The sequence below is a fragment of the Camelus bactrianus genome, chromosome 14 (assembly GCF_048773025.1).
Source record: "Camelus bactrianus isolate YW-2024 breed Bactrian camel chromosome 14, ASM4877302v1, whole genome shotgun sequence".
Taxonomy (NCBI): domain Eukaryota; kingdom Metazoa; phylum Chordata; class Mammalia; order Artiodactyla; family Camelidae; genus Camelus; species Camelus bactrianus.
The window spans coordinates 22,151,427-22,166,282 of record NC_133552.1 but is presented as its reverse complement, the minus strand read 5'-3'; the positions used below and the strand labels follow the sequence as shown (position 1 = coordinate 22,166,282).

The 14,856-nt window shown below is 37.6% G+C and overlaps 1 non-coding gene across 1 annotated transcript; it reads right to left on the bottom strand.

Annotated features, from left to right (window-relative positions):
- Positions 1–10,221: 10,221 nt before the first annotated feature.
- Positions 10,222–10,297, bottom strand: TRNAV-AAC (transfer RNA valine (anticodon AAC)). The gene has a single exon. It is a non-coding gene; the product is annotated as a tRNA-Val (tRNA).
- Positions 10,298–14,856: the final 4,559 nt, after the last annotated feature.

Here is a 14,856-nt window from a genome sequence, read left to right as displayed (position 1 = left end):
TGTTTTTGATATCATTCTGCCAAAGTCTATTATTGTCAAATATTGAAAGCCACAGATAGAGGGAAAATACTGTAATCAGCAAGAGAAAGTTATAATGCATATAGGGGAATAATAATCTGATTAACAGCTGACTTCTTATGAACACCGAAGACTAGAAGAGACTGGAACAATATGTTTCAAGAGCTGAAACAAAAACTTATCTATTAAGAAAATCTTTAGTTTTATTGGTTTTCTTTTGGGGGTGGCAGGTAATTAGGCTTATTTATTATTATTATTTTTAATGGAGTACCAGGGCTTGAACCTAGGAACCTCATGCATGCTAAGCACTGCACTTTTCCACTGAGCTATACCCTCCCCGCTCAAGAATTCTTTAACCAGTGAAAATATTCTTCAGAAAAGTGAAGACATATTTAGATAAAAGAAAACTAGTAGAATTTGCTGTCAGCATAACTGTGTTAGAGTAATTGCTAAAGGAAGTTCTTCAGGCTGAAGGGAAATGATTTCAGATGAAAATGTGGATCCTCAGAATAGAAGGAAGAGCATCAGAAAGGGCAGAGATCTGGTGAATGCCAAAGATTTTTTTTTCTCTTTGATTTGTTTCCCTGAAACCATACAACTCTTTACAGCAAAAATTACAACATTATCTTATGGAATTTAAAATACATTTAGATAGAATTCACATTACATTATATGTTAATTTTCTGTTGCTGCCTTGAAAAATTACTAACACTCAGTGGGCTAAAAAATAACGAAAATGTATTATCTCAAGGTTCTGTAGGCCAGAAACCTGACATGGATCTCACTGGGGTAAAATCAAGGTGTTGATACGTGTTCCTTTCTGGAGGCTCTAGGGGAGATTATGCTTCCTTGTTTATTTGGGTTGTTGGCAGAATTCCATTCCTTGTATGTGTAGAATCGAAGTCCCATTTCATTCCTGGCTATCAGCTATCATTCCCAGCTTCTAGAGGCCACCTTCAATCTTTGTCTCATGAACCTCTTTCTCTGTCTTCAAAGAAATAGCAGGTCAAGTTCCTTTATGAGTCTTGTTCGCCTCCTTCTTTTCTCTCATATCTATGACCCAAATGAGAAAGTCTCTCTTCTTTAAGGACTGATGTGATTAGATTTGGCTCATCCCTATTACCAAAGATAAGCTCCCCACGTCAAACAAATCTGTAAAGTATCTTTTGCCATGTAAGATAACATATGCACAAGCTGTGGAAACTGGGGGATGGGCATCTGTAGAAGGCTATAATTCTGCCTTCCACACAAGAGTACCCTAAAACATGGGGGTAGAGAATATGTATCTATATCTAAGGTTGAAATTTAAAAAAATTAAAATGATATGATGTTGGTTGTCAGTGGAATATGAAGAACTAAATATGTAATATATCATTATACACACACACACATACACACACACACACACACACACACACACACACCCCTAGGACAATGTACTTATATTAATACCCAGGACAACCATTTTAAAAATTGCAGAGAAATATAAAAGTATAAGATATCAAAATTTATGAGATATAGCTAAAGCAATGCTTAGAGAGACATTTATACCTGTAAATGCCTATGTTAGAAGATTTAAAAATTGATTATCTGAGTTCTCATCTATAAAAAAATTTAGACAAAGCAAAAAACGAATTTAAATTAAGTGAAAGAAGGAAAATAATAAAGGCCAAGGAATAAACCAATGAAATAGGAAACAGGAAGATAACAGACAAAAATCAATAAAACTAAAAACTAGTTATCTCAAACATATGTAAAATTAATAACCATCTACCTGCACTAATCAAGGAAAAAGAGAGGCACACATCAAAATACAAACACTGAAACAGGGTATCACTACAGAGCCTACATACACACAAAGGATAATAATGGAATATTATGAATAATTTAATATAATAAAACATGTAATAACTGAGATGAAATGAATAAATTTCTCATAATGCAGAAAGAATAAAATTTGATCCAAGAAGAAATAAAAAATTTTGAACACCCTATATCACTTAAAGAATTGAATTTGTAATTAAAAATCTTCCTGCAAAGAAAACTCCAGGCCCAACTGGCTCCAGTGGTGGATTGTATTTCATACACTTAAGAATAAATAATACCAACTCTATGCAAAATCTTTCAGAAAATAGTGGAAGACAGAACACTTCCAAAATCCCTTTATATGGCCAGCATTACTCAGATACCAAAACCAGACAAAAATACCACAAGATCATAAATCAATATCCATTATTAACATGAATGCAAAGATTCTGAACAAAACTTAATAAATAACACCCAGCAATATTAAAAAATATATATTATATCATAGGAATGCTATGTAGGTTTGCCATCTGAGACTCAATCAATGTAATTCACCAAATAAATAGTATAAAATAGAAAAACCATATGACCTTTTCAATAGATACAGAAAATTCATTTGGTATAAGTTATGATAAAAACTTCAAAAACTGGTAATAGGAGGCAAGTTTCTGAACTGATTAAAAACTTCTATGAAAACCTGCAGCTAACTGATTACCCAACTGTGAAAGGCTCGGTGATTTTTAGCCAAGAATAGGGACAAAGCAAGGATGTCTGCTCTTCCTATTTCTCTTTAATATTGCAATGGAAAGCCAAGCCAGTTCAACGAGACCAGAAAAAGTGATGAAAATTGTAAAGACTGGACAGAATGAAATGAACTGTATTAGTAGAGGACATGGTTGTGTTCATAGAAAACCCTAAGGAATCTACCAAAAAAATCTACTAGGACTAATAAGTGACTAAAGTAATGTCTCAGAATACAACATCAATACAGAAAAATCCATATAAGTTTTATGAGTGATCAGAAAATAAACTTTAAAAAGTTAACTCTTCTCCAATAGCATTAAAAGTACTTTGGAATAGATTTAACAAAAGATGTGCAAGGACTGAACACCGAAAATGACAAAACATTGCAGAAGAAAATTAAAGACCTAAATAAAATGAGAGCTATACTATCCTCCTGGTTCAGAAAACTAATCTTTGTAAGATGGCAATTCTCCCAAATTGGACATCTAGATTTAATTTAATCCCAACAATATCCTAAGAGACTTTGCTGAAGAAATTGACTCCTAACTTAAAAATTTATATGAATGGGGAAAATTACCCAGAATAATCAAAAACAATTATGAGATCAAGAATAAGGTTGGAGTCATTAGACTACCTCCTTTCAAGACTTACAGCAAAGCTGCAGGAATCATGACAGTGTGGTACTGGCTTAAGCAGAGTTCAAAAATAAACCCACACATATGGTCAACTTCAACCAAGGTGCCAACGTAGTTCAATAAGGAAAAGAGAGTCTTTTCTACAAATGACACTGGAATCACTGGATATCTGTAGGAAAAAAGTAAACCTCAACCCTGTCCTCATGGCATATATAAAAATTAACTCCAAGGGGATAATAGACCTAAACATAAGAGCTAAAACTGTTAAACTTCTAGAATGAAACATTAAAATATCTTTGTGGTGTTGGCTTATGGAAAGGCTTCTGACACAGGACACAGAAAACATAAACTATTAAAATAATGATAAGTGGAACTTCATAAGAATTTTAAACTTTGAAGGACAGGTAAAAATAATTATAACTGGAAATTGGGAAACTGGAATTTCACTTTAGCTATGTCAGGCTCAAAAACCCAAAGCCTTTTCCATTACTCTGTGTGGTCTCTGTTAATGGCCCTTGGGTGAGGCAGTCTGGTGGGAAATACACAGCATGTATCAGTGATACATCTAAGGAAGCCTAAGAACATTTTTCACACAACAAATTGAAGGCCAACAATAGTAACCAATATGAGTATTACACAGGACTAAGCACTAAGCAGAAAGTTTCTCAAAAGCAAAAACCTTTTTCCTTAGCAAATTCCATAGGTAATTACTAAAGTGCATGACCTACTCATGTGAAGGGTACACCCAGAATGGTAATAGCCCTGACCAGGGCCCAGTCTTAACGCTCACCAACCAGTAGTATGACCTTTAATTTCTGTGTCTTAGATTCCTTTTCTCTAAAATACGAAGGTTGACTTAGAAGGGTGACCCCTCAATCCCTCTCTGCACCCTTTAGATTTATAACATTAGCAGTAAAAGATTCTCCCGTCCTTTAGTCAATAACTTTGGTTGCCAAGTTCCAACTGGGTGTCATTCCTGAGGGGGAGCGCAAGGTGGTGAGAAGGAACAGAAGCTGAGCCCCAGACCTGAAGTCAGTCAGGCCCATTATGGCGATGCTCCCCCTTGGCAGATGAGTTGTGCAGACCCCGCTGGGACATCGTCTGTCACAGCTGTGTGAAGTCAGAGGAGAAGCAGTGGGAAACGTTCACCAGCTTCGGTGGGTCATTTTTCACCAACTGCAGATGGCTTTGTAGGGGAAAAAAAAAAAAGGCAGGGGGGTTGCAGTGACTGGCAAACTACACCCAACATCCTGAGATGAATAAGCTGTCTGTCAACTGGGAGCTAGGCCTGCAGACTCGCTTTGGGGAGAGTCCAGCCTCCTCTCTGCTTCCTACCACTCTCCATCCAGACTCCCATGGTGTTTAGTACTGCAAAACCCCAGACCCTAGGTCCTCTATGTGTGGTGATTAGTGAGGCAGTGCCATGACTCAGACTCTGCCACCCAACCCTGAAGTCCTTACAGAGCATCAGTGAGTACCTGGCCCACAGTAAGTGCTTAACAAATACTTATCAAAATATATGGCCTTGAGGAATAAATTAGGAGTTAGGGATTTGCAGATACACACTACTGTATATAAAGTAGATAAACAACAAGGACCTACAATATAGAACAGGGAACTGTATTCAGTACCTTGAAATTGCCTACAATGGAAAAGAACATGAAAGGGAATATATATATACCCATATATATGACTGAATCACTATGCTGTACACTGAAATTAGCACAACATTGTAAACTGATTATACTTCAAATAAAAAATATTTTAATTGAAAATATATGGCATTGAAAAGCTATTCCTTTATATCATGGAAGAATCCAGATGGGAGTTTGTTCTGTCACCTCTATACAGTATTTTCTGAAATTTCTAAATCTGATTCAATCTGATTGTCTCTGTTGTTCCAAGTCCCTGCTCATTGTCCTGAATTCCTGATTTAATTCTGAGCTAACCGTCATTGACCTCTTGTACTTCCTGCAGAGCCGGGTTAACGGGCAGTAACAATTAACGATAAATGAGTTAGGCCTTAGTTCGATCATTAAATGGTGCAATTTGGGACATCCAAAACATGTCCTTCCTGCTTCGGCCATAAATACCATCAGCTGCTCTCTCTCCTCGGTCAACAAAAATACTAACTTTTATATATAAAATATATAAACAGCAAGGTCCTACTGTATAACACAGAGAACTCTATTCAATATCTTGTAATGGCCTATAATGAAAGAAAATATGAAAAGTTATATATATATATATAACTGAATCATTATGCTATGCACCAGAAATTAACACAACATTATAAACTGACTATATGTCAATAAAAAAAGAAAAAATATCTTGCTTTCAGGAAAGGCTCTGACCCCTTCATCTACAGCACAGTATAAATCTGTCAACATGATAGGCTTCTGAGGAAATTTATATCCTAAGGCATAGCCCTAATTGTTTCATGAAGAGCTTAACCACCTGTACAAGCAATTCGGTAAATGGAGGAATTCAGGAGGAGGGCCTGCATGTTAAATCATAGGGGATAGATTATCTAAAAGTAAAACTGACTTTGACTATTCGTGGGCTCTCCACCACTACTTCTTTTGACTTTTAGCTACCATACACCTGATTTCCAATATTACTTGCTCTTGCTGCTAAAATGTGAAATGGATGGTTAATGACTTAAAAGCGTGACTGCCAAGGAGTGATTAGCAGTCTGGGAAGAGGCAAGCAGAGGCATCCTGTGCACTCAAAGAGTTAATGCATTTCCAAAGCTTTCCTCCCCCTGGGAGGATATCCCTCACTTTGAAGTTAAAAAAAAAAAAAAAAAAATCCAGGTGTGCCTGAAGAGGAATGCTGCAAGGAGAGAGGCTGCTTTTAGGAGATACTGAACTCCAGACCTTAAATGATTTAAATGCAATCCCCATGTGCAGCTGCTAAACCAAAGCACCTCACCCCAGGGAAGAGATGAGAAATTTTGAGGGCGATTGAACACTGAGAATTCTCATCGCGGCTTAGCAAAAAGTGACTTAGCACATGTGTTTCAGTAATTATGAAGCATGGGGATGCTCACTGGCTCTGAAAGGCCTAGTCACCGGTGTGACAACTCCAGTGCTGGAGAAAGAGGCAATCAGATGAGGCAGGAATGAACATCTTTTGCCTTTGCAATCTGCTCATGCTCCCGGCAACTTCTCTTCTGGGAATGGGCGTCTGCTGTGCTGTGCCTTCACACCAAGGTTATTCATTGCTTTTTTAAGATGAGGTGTGCAGAGTTAATCAGGGGAAGGAGAAGGAGGGAGAGTGCTTATTAAGTAGCTACAGTGTATGCAGCACCTACAGGGGGCCTAGAATTTTGCATACATTCCTTTTAAAGAAAACAAAATTTTACTGAGAAATTCTACATCATTACAGAAAATTACAGACACAGAAAATTCCTCTATAATTCAGCACATATCATAAAATCGGATATTGCCAAGACCACAAAGGTCATTGTATACAGACCTACCTCCAACCTCAGTACCACCTGCCCCTGCCTTAAAGGTTAGCAGAATGATGATCCATTTCTTACTTTGCTTTGTAGGTTTTACACGTATGCATGCATTTCCAGAAGTGACAGTGGAGCCGTGCTTCTTTCTGAACCATATATAAATGGAATCATGAAACATGGATTCTTTGGTATCTGGCTTCTTTCATTCAACAAAAAGTTATGTTTATGATGTATTTTTTTTGTCTGAGACAGTAGTTTGTTCATTTCCTTGCTATCACACTACGTTATCTGAATGTATTACCATTCATTTATCCAGTCTACTATTAAGGAACTTTGGATTAGAACTACCAGGAATCACCTGCTATGAGCATTCTTATGCAAGTCTTTTGAAGCACATGACATGCATTTCCATCAGTTATATATCTAATGGTAGAACTGGAGGGTAGGTAATCATAATATATATCTTCAACCTAAGTAAATATTAAAAGCCTCTTCTCAAGGTGATTGTACCAATTTACATCAACAATGTCGGAGAGTTCCTGTTGCTTCATATTCTTAGTAAACATAGTATTGCAAGCCTTTCTTTGATTTTAGCCATTCAGGCAGATGTATGTCACTTTTCATTTTCCTGATCACTAATGAGACTGACATCTTAGTGTTAGGATGTCACATTTTGGAAATGCCTCTTCGAGACTCTCGTCCATTTTTATAATTCCTCATTTGTTTAAACGATATCGCATCATACATGTAATTACAAATATGCTCTCACACTTTACTTACCTTTTAACTCTCTTAATGACTTCTCCTAAAAAACAAAAATACTTAGTTTTAATATAGTTAAATTTGTCGATCTTTTCCCATATGATGATCCTGTTCAAAAACAATTATCCTATCCTGAGGCAATGAAGATATTTTCCTACACTATCTTCTAAAAGCTTTATTGTTTTGCCTTTCGCATTGAAGTCTACACTCTACCGGAAGTAATTTTTCTGTATGATGTGAAACAAAGATCAGGTTTAATTTTTTTCAGTGTGAATATCCAGTTGACCCAGACCACTAATCTTTACCACTTATCTCCAGTTTTATCATAAATTCAGTGTCCATAGATGCGTGGCCCTTTTTTTACTCTCTTCCAGTGGCCTATTTGTCTGTCATATGCCGAAAACTACACTGTCTTAATTGCTGTATCTTTAAATCAAGCGGTGATATTTGGAAGCCCAAGTCCTCTTCCACTTTATTTGGCTTCAAGGATATCTTGACTACACTTGGCCCTTTTGCATCTTCACAAACTTTTAGAATCATCTTGCACATCTCTCTCTCTTACACACACACTAAACCTGATTACATTTTTACTGCCATTACATTAAATATAGGTTATCAATTTGGAAAGAACTGACATCTTTACAGTAATGAGTCTTCCCATCTAAGAACATAATATACCTCTCCATTTATTTATCTCTCCTTTAATTTTTTCCATTAACATTTCCTCATTGAGATCTTGCACATCCTTTGTTAAATTGATTCTCAGTCATGTGGTTTCTAATAGTATGTTAAATAACATTTTATCACCTCATTGCTTTTTGCCAATGTATAACAGATTCTTAATATCAGCTTATATTCAGCAAACCTGCAAACTCTTGAAAGATTCTTTTGGATCTTCTAAAATCTTCTAAAAACAAGCATATCTATCATCTGTGAATAATGACATTACCATTTTTACTTTGCACTATTAATACTTTATCTTTCTTTTTTTTTTTTTTTTTTTTGCTTTCCTTCCTTGGCTAGGAAGCCCAGTATATGTCAAACAGAACCGGTGGTACCACCATTCTCATCTTATTTCCAGTTTCAAGGGAATGTTTTTCAACATTTCACTATTAAATATAATGTTGGACTTTTTAATAATAAATATTACTGTTGGATTTTTAGGTGTACTTTATTAAATGAAAGAAGTTCCCTCCTATTCTTAGTTTGTTCCTTTTTTTCATAAAATGTATAATGTATAATTGTATAATGACATCACTTTTCCTATATCTACTGAAATAGTCATACGAACTTTCTCTTATATTTTCTCAATGAAATTTACATATTCTGACTAAACTCAGCTTTACATGTGGCAGGAATCTCAGTTTAAGGAGGGGCAGTATTCACTGGGGTTCAGGCAAGCTGAGTGGGGTTGATGGGTCAGTGAAGGGAGCTTTTCAGGAATCTGCTGCATATGAAGACATCCTGGCAAAGACTCCATGAAAGGAAAGAAACTAAACTGTTACAAAGCTTCAGTGTCCAAATGAGGGGCAATTGTGCCGAGCACAGGAGCCTGTCTTTCAAATTTCACCTTTCAATCAGTCCTGTAGATGTGTATCCAGGTTCTAAGGAAAGAGAAGGAGGAGGATAAAAACCAAACAATTTCACTAACATTTCACTTCTTGGATAAGAGTCGTGCAAGAGAGGAGAAAAGCATTCCCCCTCCAAGCACGTTTCGGGCTTCAGAGTATATGGTGCGCCTTTGGTCCTTCAAGACTTGGAGAATGTCAGCAGTGGTGGGAAAATGTCCAGCCAGAGCTCAGAGAGTGACGCCTAGGGACTGAGGCAGCCGTGAGCTGCAGGCACAGCTGTACCTCTTCTCTCAATAGCAACCAAGGGGAGTGCTGCGGGCTGCATTGTATCTCCACAAGATGCTGAGGTCCTGGCCAAAGTACCTGTGAATGGGACCTCATTTGGAAATAGACTCTTTACCGGTATTCAAGTTAATACGAGATCATTAGAGTGGGCCTAACTCCAATATGATTGTGTCCTTATAAGAAGGAGAAAGACACATACATGGGGAGAATACCATGTGAAGACTGGAGTTTTGCTTCCACAAGCCAAGGCACTACTAGAAGCTAAGAATTCATCCCGAACCACATCCTTCTCTCGTGCCTTCAGAGGGAGCATGGCCTTGATCTCAGACTTTTAGCCACCAGTTAAGTCACTTAGTTTGTGATACAGCAACTCTGGCAAACTAATACAAGAAGTAGCATGTATTGTCTTCTGTCCAAGTGATATCCAATAGAAACAGGAGTGGCAGACAAGAGAGAGGGGACAGTCCATGACAGATGTCCTATGGCAGCTGATGAAATTGTTCAAAAGCTCACAAGACATTCCTTGAAACCTGCAGAAATAATTGAAGAGGACTCCTCAGGCTGTTACAGGTCCAAATTCAGCAATAGGGAAAGAGACAGTATAATGGATTAAGACTCAACATCATCAATAGAAAACCCTGGAGTAAAGCAGAAACAATGTAACATTAGGATGAGTAATGATGTAGTCTGCACAGTCCCCCTTCTACCTGGTGGCATGGAGCTGGAGCTCCGTTCACTCTTCCATGCTGCCTTGGCAGCCCCTTTCACCTTCATGGTTCTCAGTTTAAACTAGTTGCATGGAAATTTTGCTTGGAACTTACTCCATGATAGACTAGAGGCATACATGGTCAAGATTATATACAAGAGTATTTGGGTGTTTGTTTGTTTGTTTGTGGAGGGAGGTAATTAGGTTTATTTACATCTTTATTTTTAGAGGAGGTACTGGGGATTGAACCCAGGACCTCATGCATGTTAAGCATGAGCTCTACCACTTGAGCTATACCCTCTCCCCAAGAGTAAATTAGTAGTTATTGCTACCTATAGTCATTTTTGAAAACTACACACAAGTAGTTTGGAATCAGGAATCACTCGATCAATTACTATCCCACATATAGTTTATATAATTCACTGGGTTTGATCTACAAATGGGAAAACCCCCAAAGATGACTAAATCTCACCAAAAAAAAAAATCACTCTTTCATGCAACTGTTAGTTTTTCTGTGGGTACCGAGTATATTCCACACATGGTGGTAGAAGCCTGCCTTGTCCTCTATAAAATAGACCATTCTGATAGGACATCAGAATCCCAGAAAAACCACAATTTATAACTGAATTTTTTAAACCACTTATTAAATAAATGAAAGAAGGAACATAGAGAAGTGAAGGAATTGATTCAATGTCTACAGAGAGCTGTAGAAGCCAGGTCTCTTTATTCTCCGGTCTAGAGAAATCTTTACTGAGGCGAAAGAGTGGGTCAAGGAAGGGGACATTGTGTGCTCATATATTTAAACCCAGCTGCTTCTGAGATTCTATTTTGTCTTTCTCCTCCTTTCCAAATCTACGTAGAGGCAAAATTAGGAAGTATGCAACCAACCAAGGAACAAAGGTACAAGGGTTTTTTCTTTGCAAAGTCTCCAATGACTTTGCCTCTTACATTTTCTACATCTTTCTTCCCCAGGTGCTTTTTCTAGCACCCCTGAGATGCCTAACAAACTCAATCCAACCCTTCAAAAATATACACGGATTTTGTTAACGCTCCAGAAAGCCTTGCCTTTTCTGCCTCATCCACCATGTTGCCACAGCAGCTGGGGCATGAAAGAACCACAGCTACAAGAAAGAAATGCACCTTTCCCAGATCGGATACAATATTTCTGGCAAATGAGATTTGCACGGTCACTTTAGCCTCATTTAAAGCTAGCTCAGTCTATGCTTTTTTCATACCTTTCTCAAAAACCTTTGAATGGTTACAATTCAATGATTTTAGAAGTTTCATTTTGACCTATTTTCCTATTCTTTTTTGAAAAATTAGGACAACATTATTTTCTTCCAAGACACAGTTAGTACTCTCGGGTTTCTTCACACTAAGAATTGGAGGTTTCAGTGTGCAATGGTGAAAAGAGAAAAGAGCATGAGACTTAGAGACAGAGGCAGAAAAACTGATGTATTTCCAAGCTCCTAGGCACACCAGCACCTCTGTCTCAAGGTTGTCACTATTTATAACCCATTTGAAAAAGTGTTTAATAGGAAGTGCTTGAAAATGTTACCCCCTTTCCTTTTCTTCTTCTCCTTTTTTTTTTTTTTTTTTTTTTTTTTTTTTTTTTTTTTTTCCTTCTTTGGCTTGGTTTGAGCTCTGGAAAAAGTGCCAGTTCAGGTCTTTAGAATAAAATGACTTTCAGGTCTCATCAAGCCCTGCATAATTCTGTGGAAATAGGAAAGAATACTATGCCTACTGCCAACGGAAGGTGCAGTCCCCAGGCTGAGGGCACCGATGAATGAAAAGGAGCATCCTTATCTCTGGAAAGGTCAAGCCAAGCTCAGCTTCTCTTGACAACAAATCACCACTTCTTAGAACAATTATGTTTCTTTGTTGTTCATACCTTCCTCTACATCCCCATTATTTTTTTAAAATATAGAGGCCTCAAAAATGTACAAGACAGTCCTTTTTTAATTCTTGTGTCAGAATGTGATGACCCACTGCCTACAGTCTCATGAGTTTGTACTCAATGTAGCAGGAAATCAAAGACCAAAAAATGACACACTTAGATAGACTCTTTAGCTCTGGACTAAGAATCAATGTTGGAACATGCTGGAACATGGCTCATGTTGCTGTGAAAGAACTCAATCAGGTCTCAACCTACGGCAGAGTTAAATTAACAGAATGCTTATCTTTCAGAGTGTTCAGTTGGGAGTGGTCACATTTTGATGCATTTTAGTTGGATACTAATTAGCAACTGGCTGACTGCTAAATGGACTGTCACCTTTCCTTTTGACAGTTGACTGAAAATTAGCCCCTCAGTGCCATATGAACATGAGGGAGACGGGTGGAGAGGGCTGGAACTAAAGACGGGACTTCATTTGGTGCATTTACGTGAGAATTTTTAGTGTGCCACTGGTATTTAAGGACTTCAGTAAATGCAAAAGAGGGGAAAAGGTTGGGAATGACAGACAGTGAGTTCTGCTTAGCAGGCATTGACTCTGTAGTCAAAGTATAAATGGATCTAGTTCTTTTTAAATGTTAATAAGCTTTTGCACTGGAGGAGATTTCATATGTAGCTGCCATGATATCAGGCACTGGCCTATTCTGTGGCTGCCGAGATGGATTGGGTATTTGAAGTACTACCAATATTAGGTGAGAACCAATCCAAAAGAGGGGTTTAAATGTTAACACAAAAGGAAAACTCTTACATTTGGAATGAAAACAAAAAAATATGAGTATTCATTTCATTCGCGTATATTTCCTAATTAGTATTATTTTGATTTAGAATTAAATTTCAGTCCATTATGACAATAGCTAGCTTAGTGATAGAAAATGCATGAAAAGTAAGCTTGAGCATGAACTTAGGTAAGTAGCAACTCTATGTCCCTTAGCAAAAAAAGATTTTCCGAAGGATGTTACTGTGACATTCCAGGATTTGGATCTCAAATCATCACAATGCCTTCGCTAACTTCTTAGGCAGCAAAGTCGCAGTGACAAAGTGTCATGACGTCAGGGAAAGCGGTATTAATTGGGACCTAACAGAAATCACATGATATTTATCCTGACTTCTAGAGACAGAATCAAACCCAGCTTAGGCAGATTTTTCTATTGGAATTACAACAATGTGAAGGTAGTCCAATATGCCTTTATTCTGTGTTTGCTGAGATCTAGATGCTAAGGTCACCTGGGCTAAAAAATGGTCCCTATCTAGTCATCTGGAAAGAAAAGAAACAAATAGCCATTGGAAAGAAACTGATTGCATGAGTCTGGCCTCTGTGATTCCAGCAAAACAGAGGGCAGTGGCCCTGATCATTTACCTTAAGACCTTCTTAACAGCACAGTCTTCATTCTCAGACTGACGGCCCTGGAGTTTGGGGTAGAGAAAATAACTACCAGGGTAGACAATTCAATCGTCAAGACATGGAAAACAGACCCACCATGTGAGGAAAAAATGGGAAGAATGAGAGAGCAAATGACAAGAAGATAATAAATTTATAAAATCAGTGAAAAACAAATAAGAGTGGGTTTTGAAAGCAAAACAGCATACCAAATTTCATCTCAAAAACAGGTATGATACCCCAAAATAAAAACATATGTTTATATTAGGGTAATTAAAATATTTTCTAGTGCTTCAACACACACACACACACACACACACACACACACACACACACACACACATATGATACCAGAATTTAAAAGAAACATTGAGGAGGGTTGGTACAGCTCAGTGGCAGAAGCACATAAAGTCCTGGGTTCAATTCCCAGTACCTCCATTATAAGTAAATTTTTTTAAAAAAACTAAGTACCCCCCTCAAAAAAGGAAGAAGGGACTTCTCCTGACTAATATTAAAACATATTATATAACTGACAAAAACAATGTAGGGCAAGAATAGGAATATTCAGAAAAAAAGGGATGATCATATCCCTGTGATTTTTCATTTCATGTTCCAGGGAAAACTGTAAAAGGCAAGAACATGAGACTGACCTTGTTTACTGCACAATTCACACCAAGTTAAAATACCAGAGAGCCTACACTTCTGGCCATATATCCGGACCCTCTAATATTGGACAGTTATTTTCTAGAAGCTCTTTTAATTGTACTTGTAGAGCCAAAGGCCACGTCCACACTTCCTGTTCAGAAATTAGAATGTGCTTGGAAGGGAGCGGCTATCCCCAGTCTCCATCACTTGGGGAAGAGGCACACACCGGGGCAGGTAAAGCTCTTGACCTTTCTCTGGACCAGTGATGGGTAGGCATGGATCTCTGCTCATCTCAGGATTGTGAAGGTAAACACAGAACTATTCCGAAAGGTAGGTCCAGAAGTGATACTAGACGAGCAAGGGCTGCCCCATCAAGGAAATGTGTCGACTGCACTTTGAACCTGAGAGCTCTGAGAAAGGTCACGTCCAATGTCAATTTTATAGCCTCTCTATGGCATGCTGCCCTTCTGTGTTCATCAAACATTTTTCAAAATACTCAATAAAAGTTATAGCCTGAGAGCATTTACAAGAATGTACGAAATAGTGTTTTCTATAACAGTAAAGGCTGGAAGCAATCCAAATGTCCATCAACAGGAAAATGGATGAATAAACTGTGGCATATTCACACACTAGAATGCCATACATAAAAAAAAAGATATTGATAAGGGATGGATACATATATAAGAGATATAACTGTCAAGAAAAGCAAAGGAATGACAAACTTGGAATTTAAATCAAGGATTAACTCTCAGAGGAAAGAAAAGGGATACAATAAAGATAGACACAGAGTGAACTCCAACATTAACAGCAATATTCTGTTTTTTAAAGTGGATGATAAGGACTCTGGTGTCTTTTTATTAGCATCCTTTGTATTAGGATCAGCCAACTA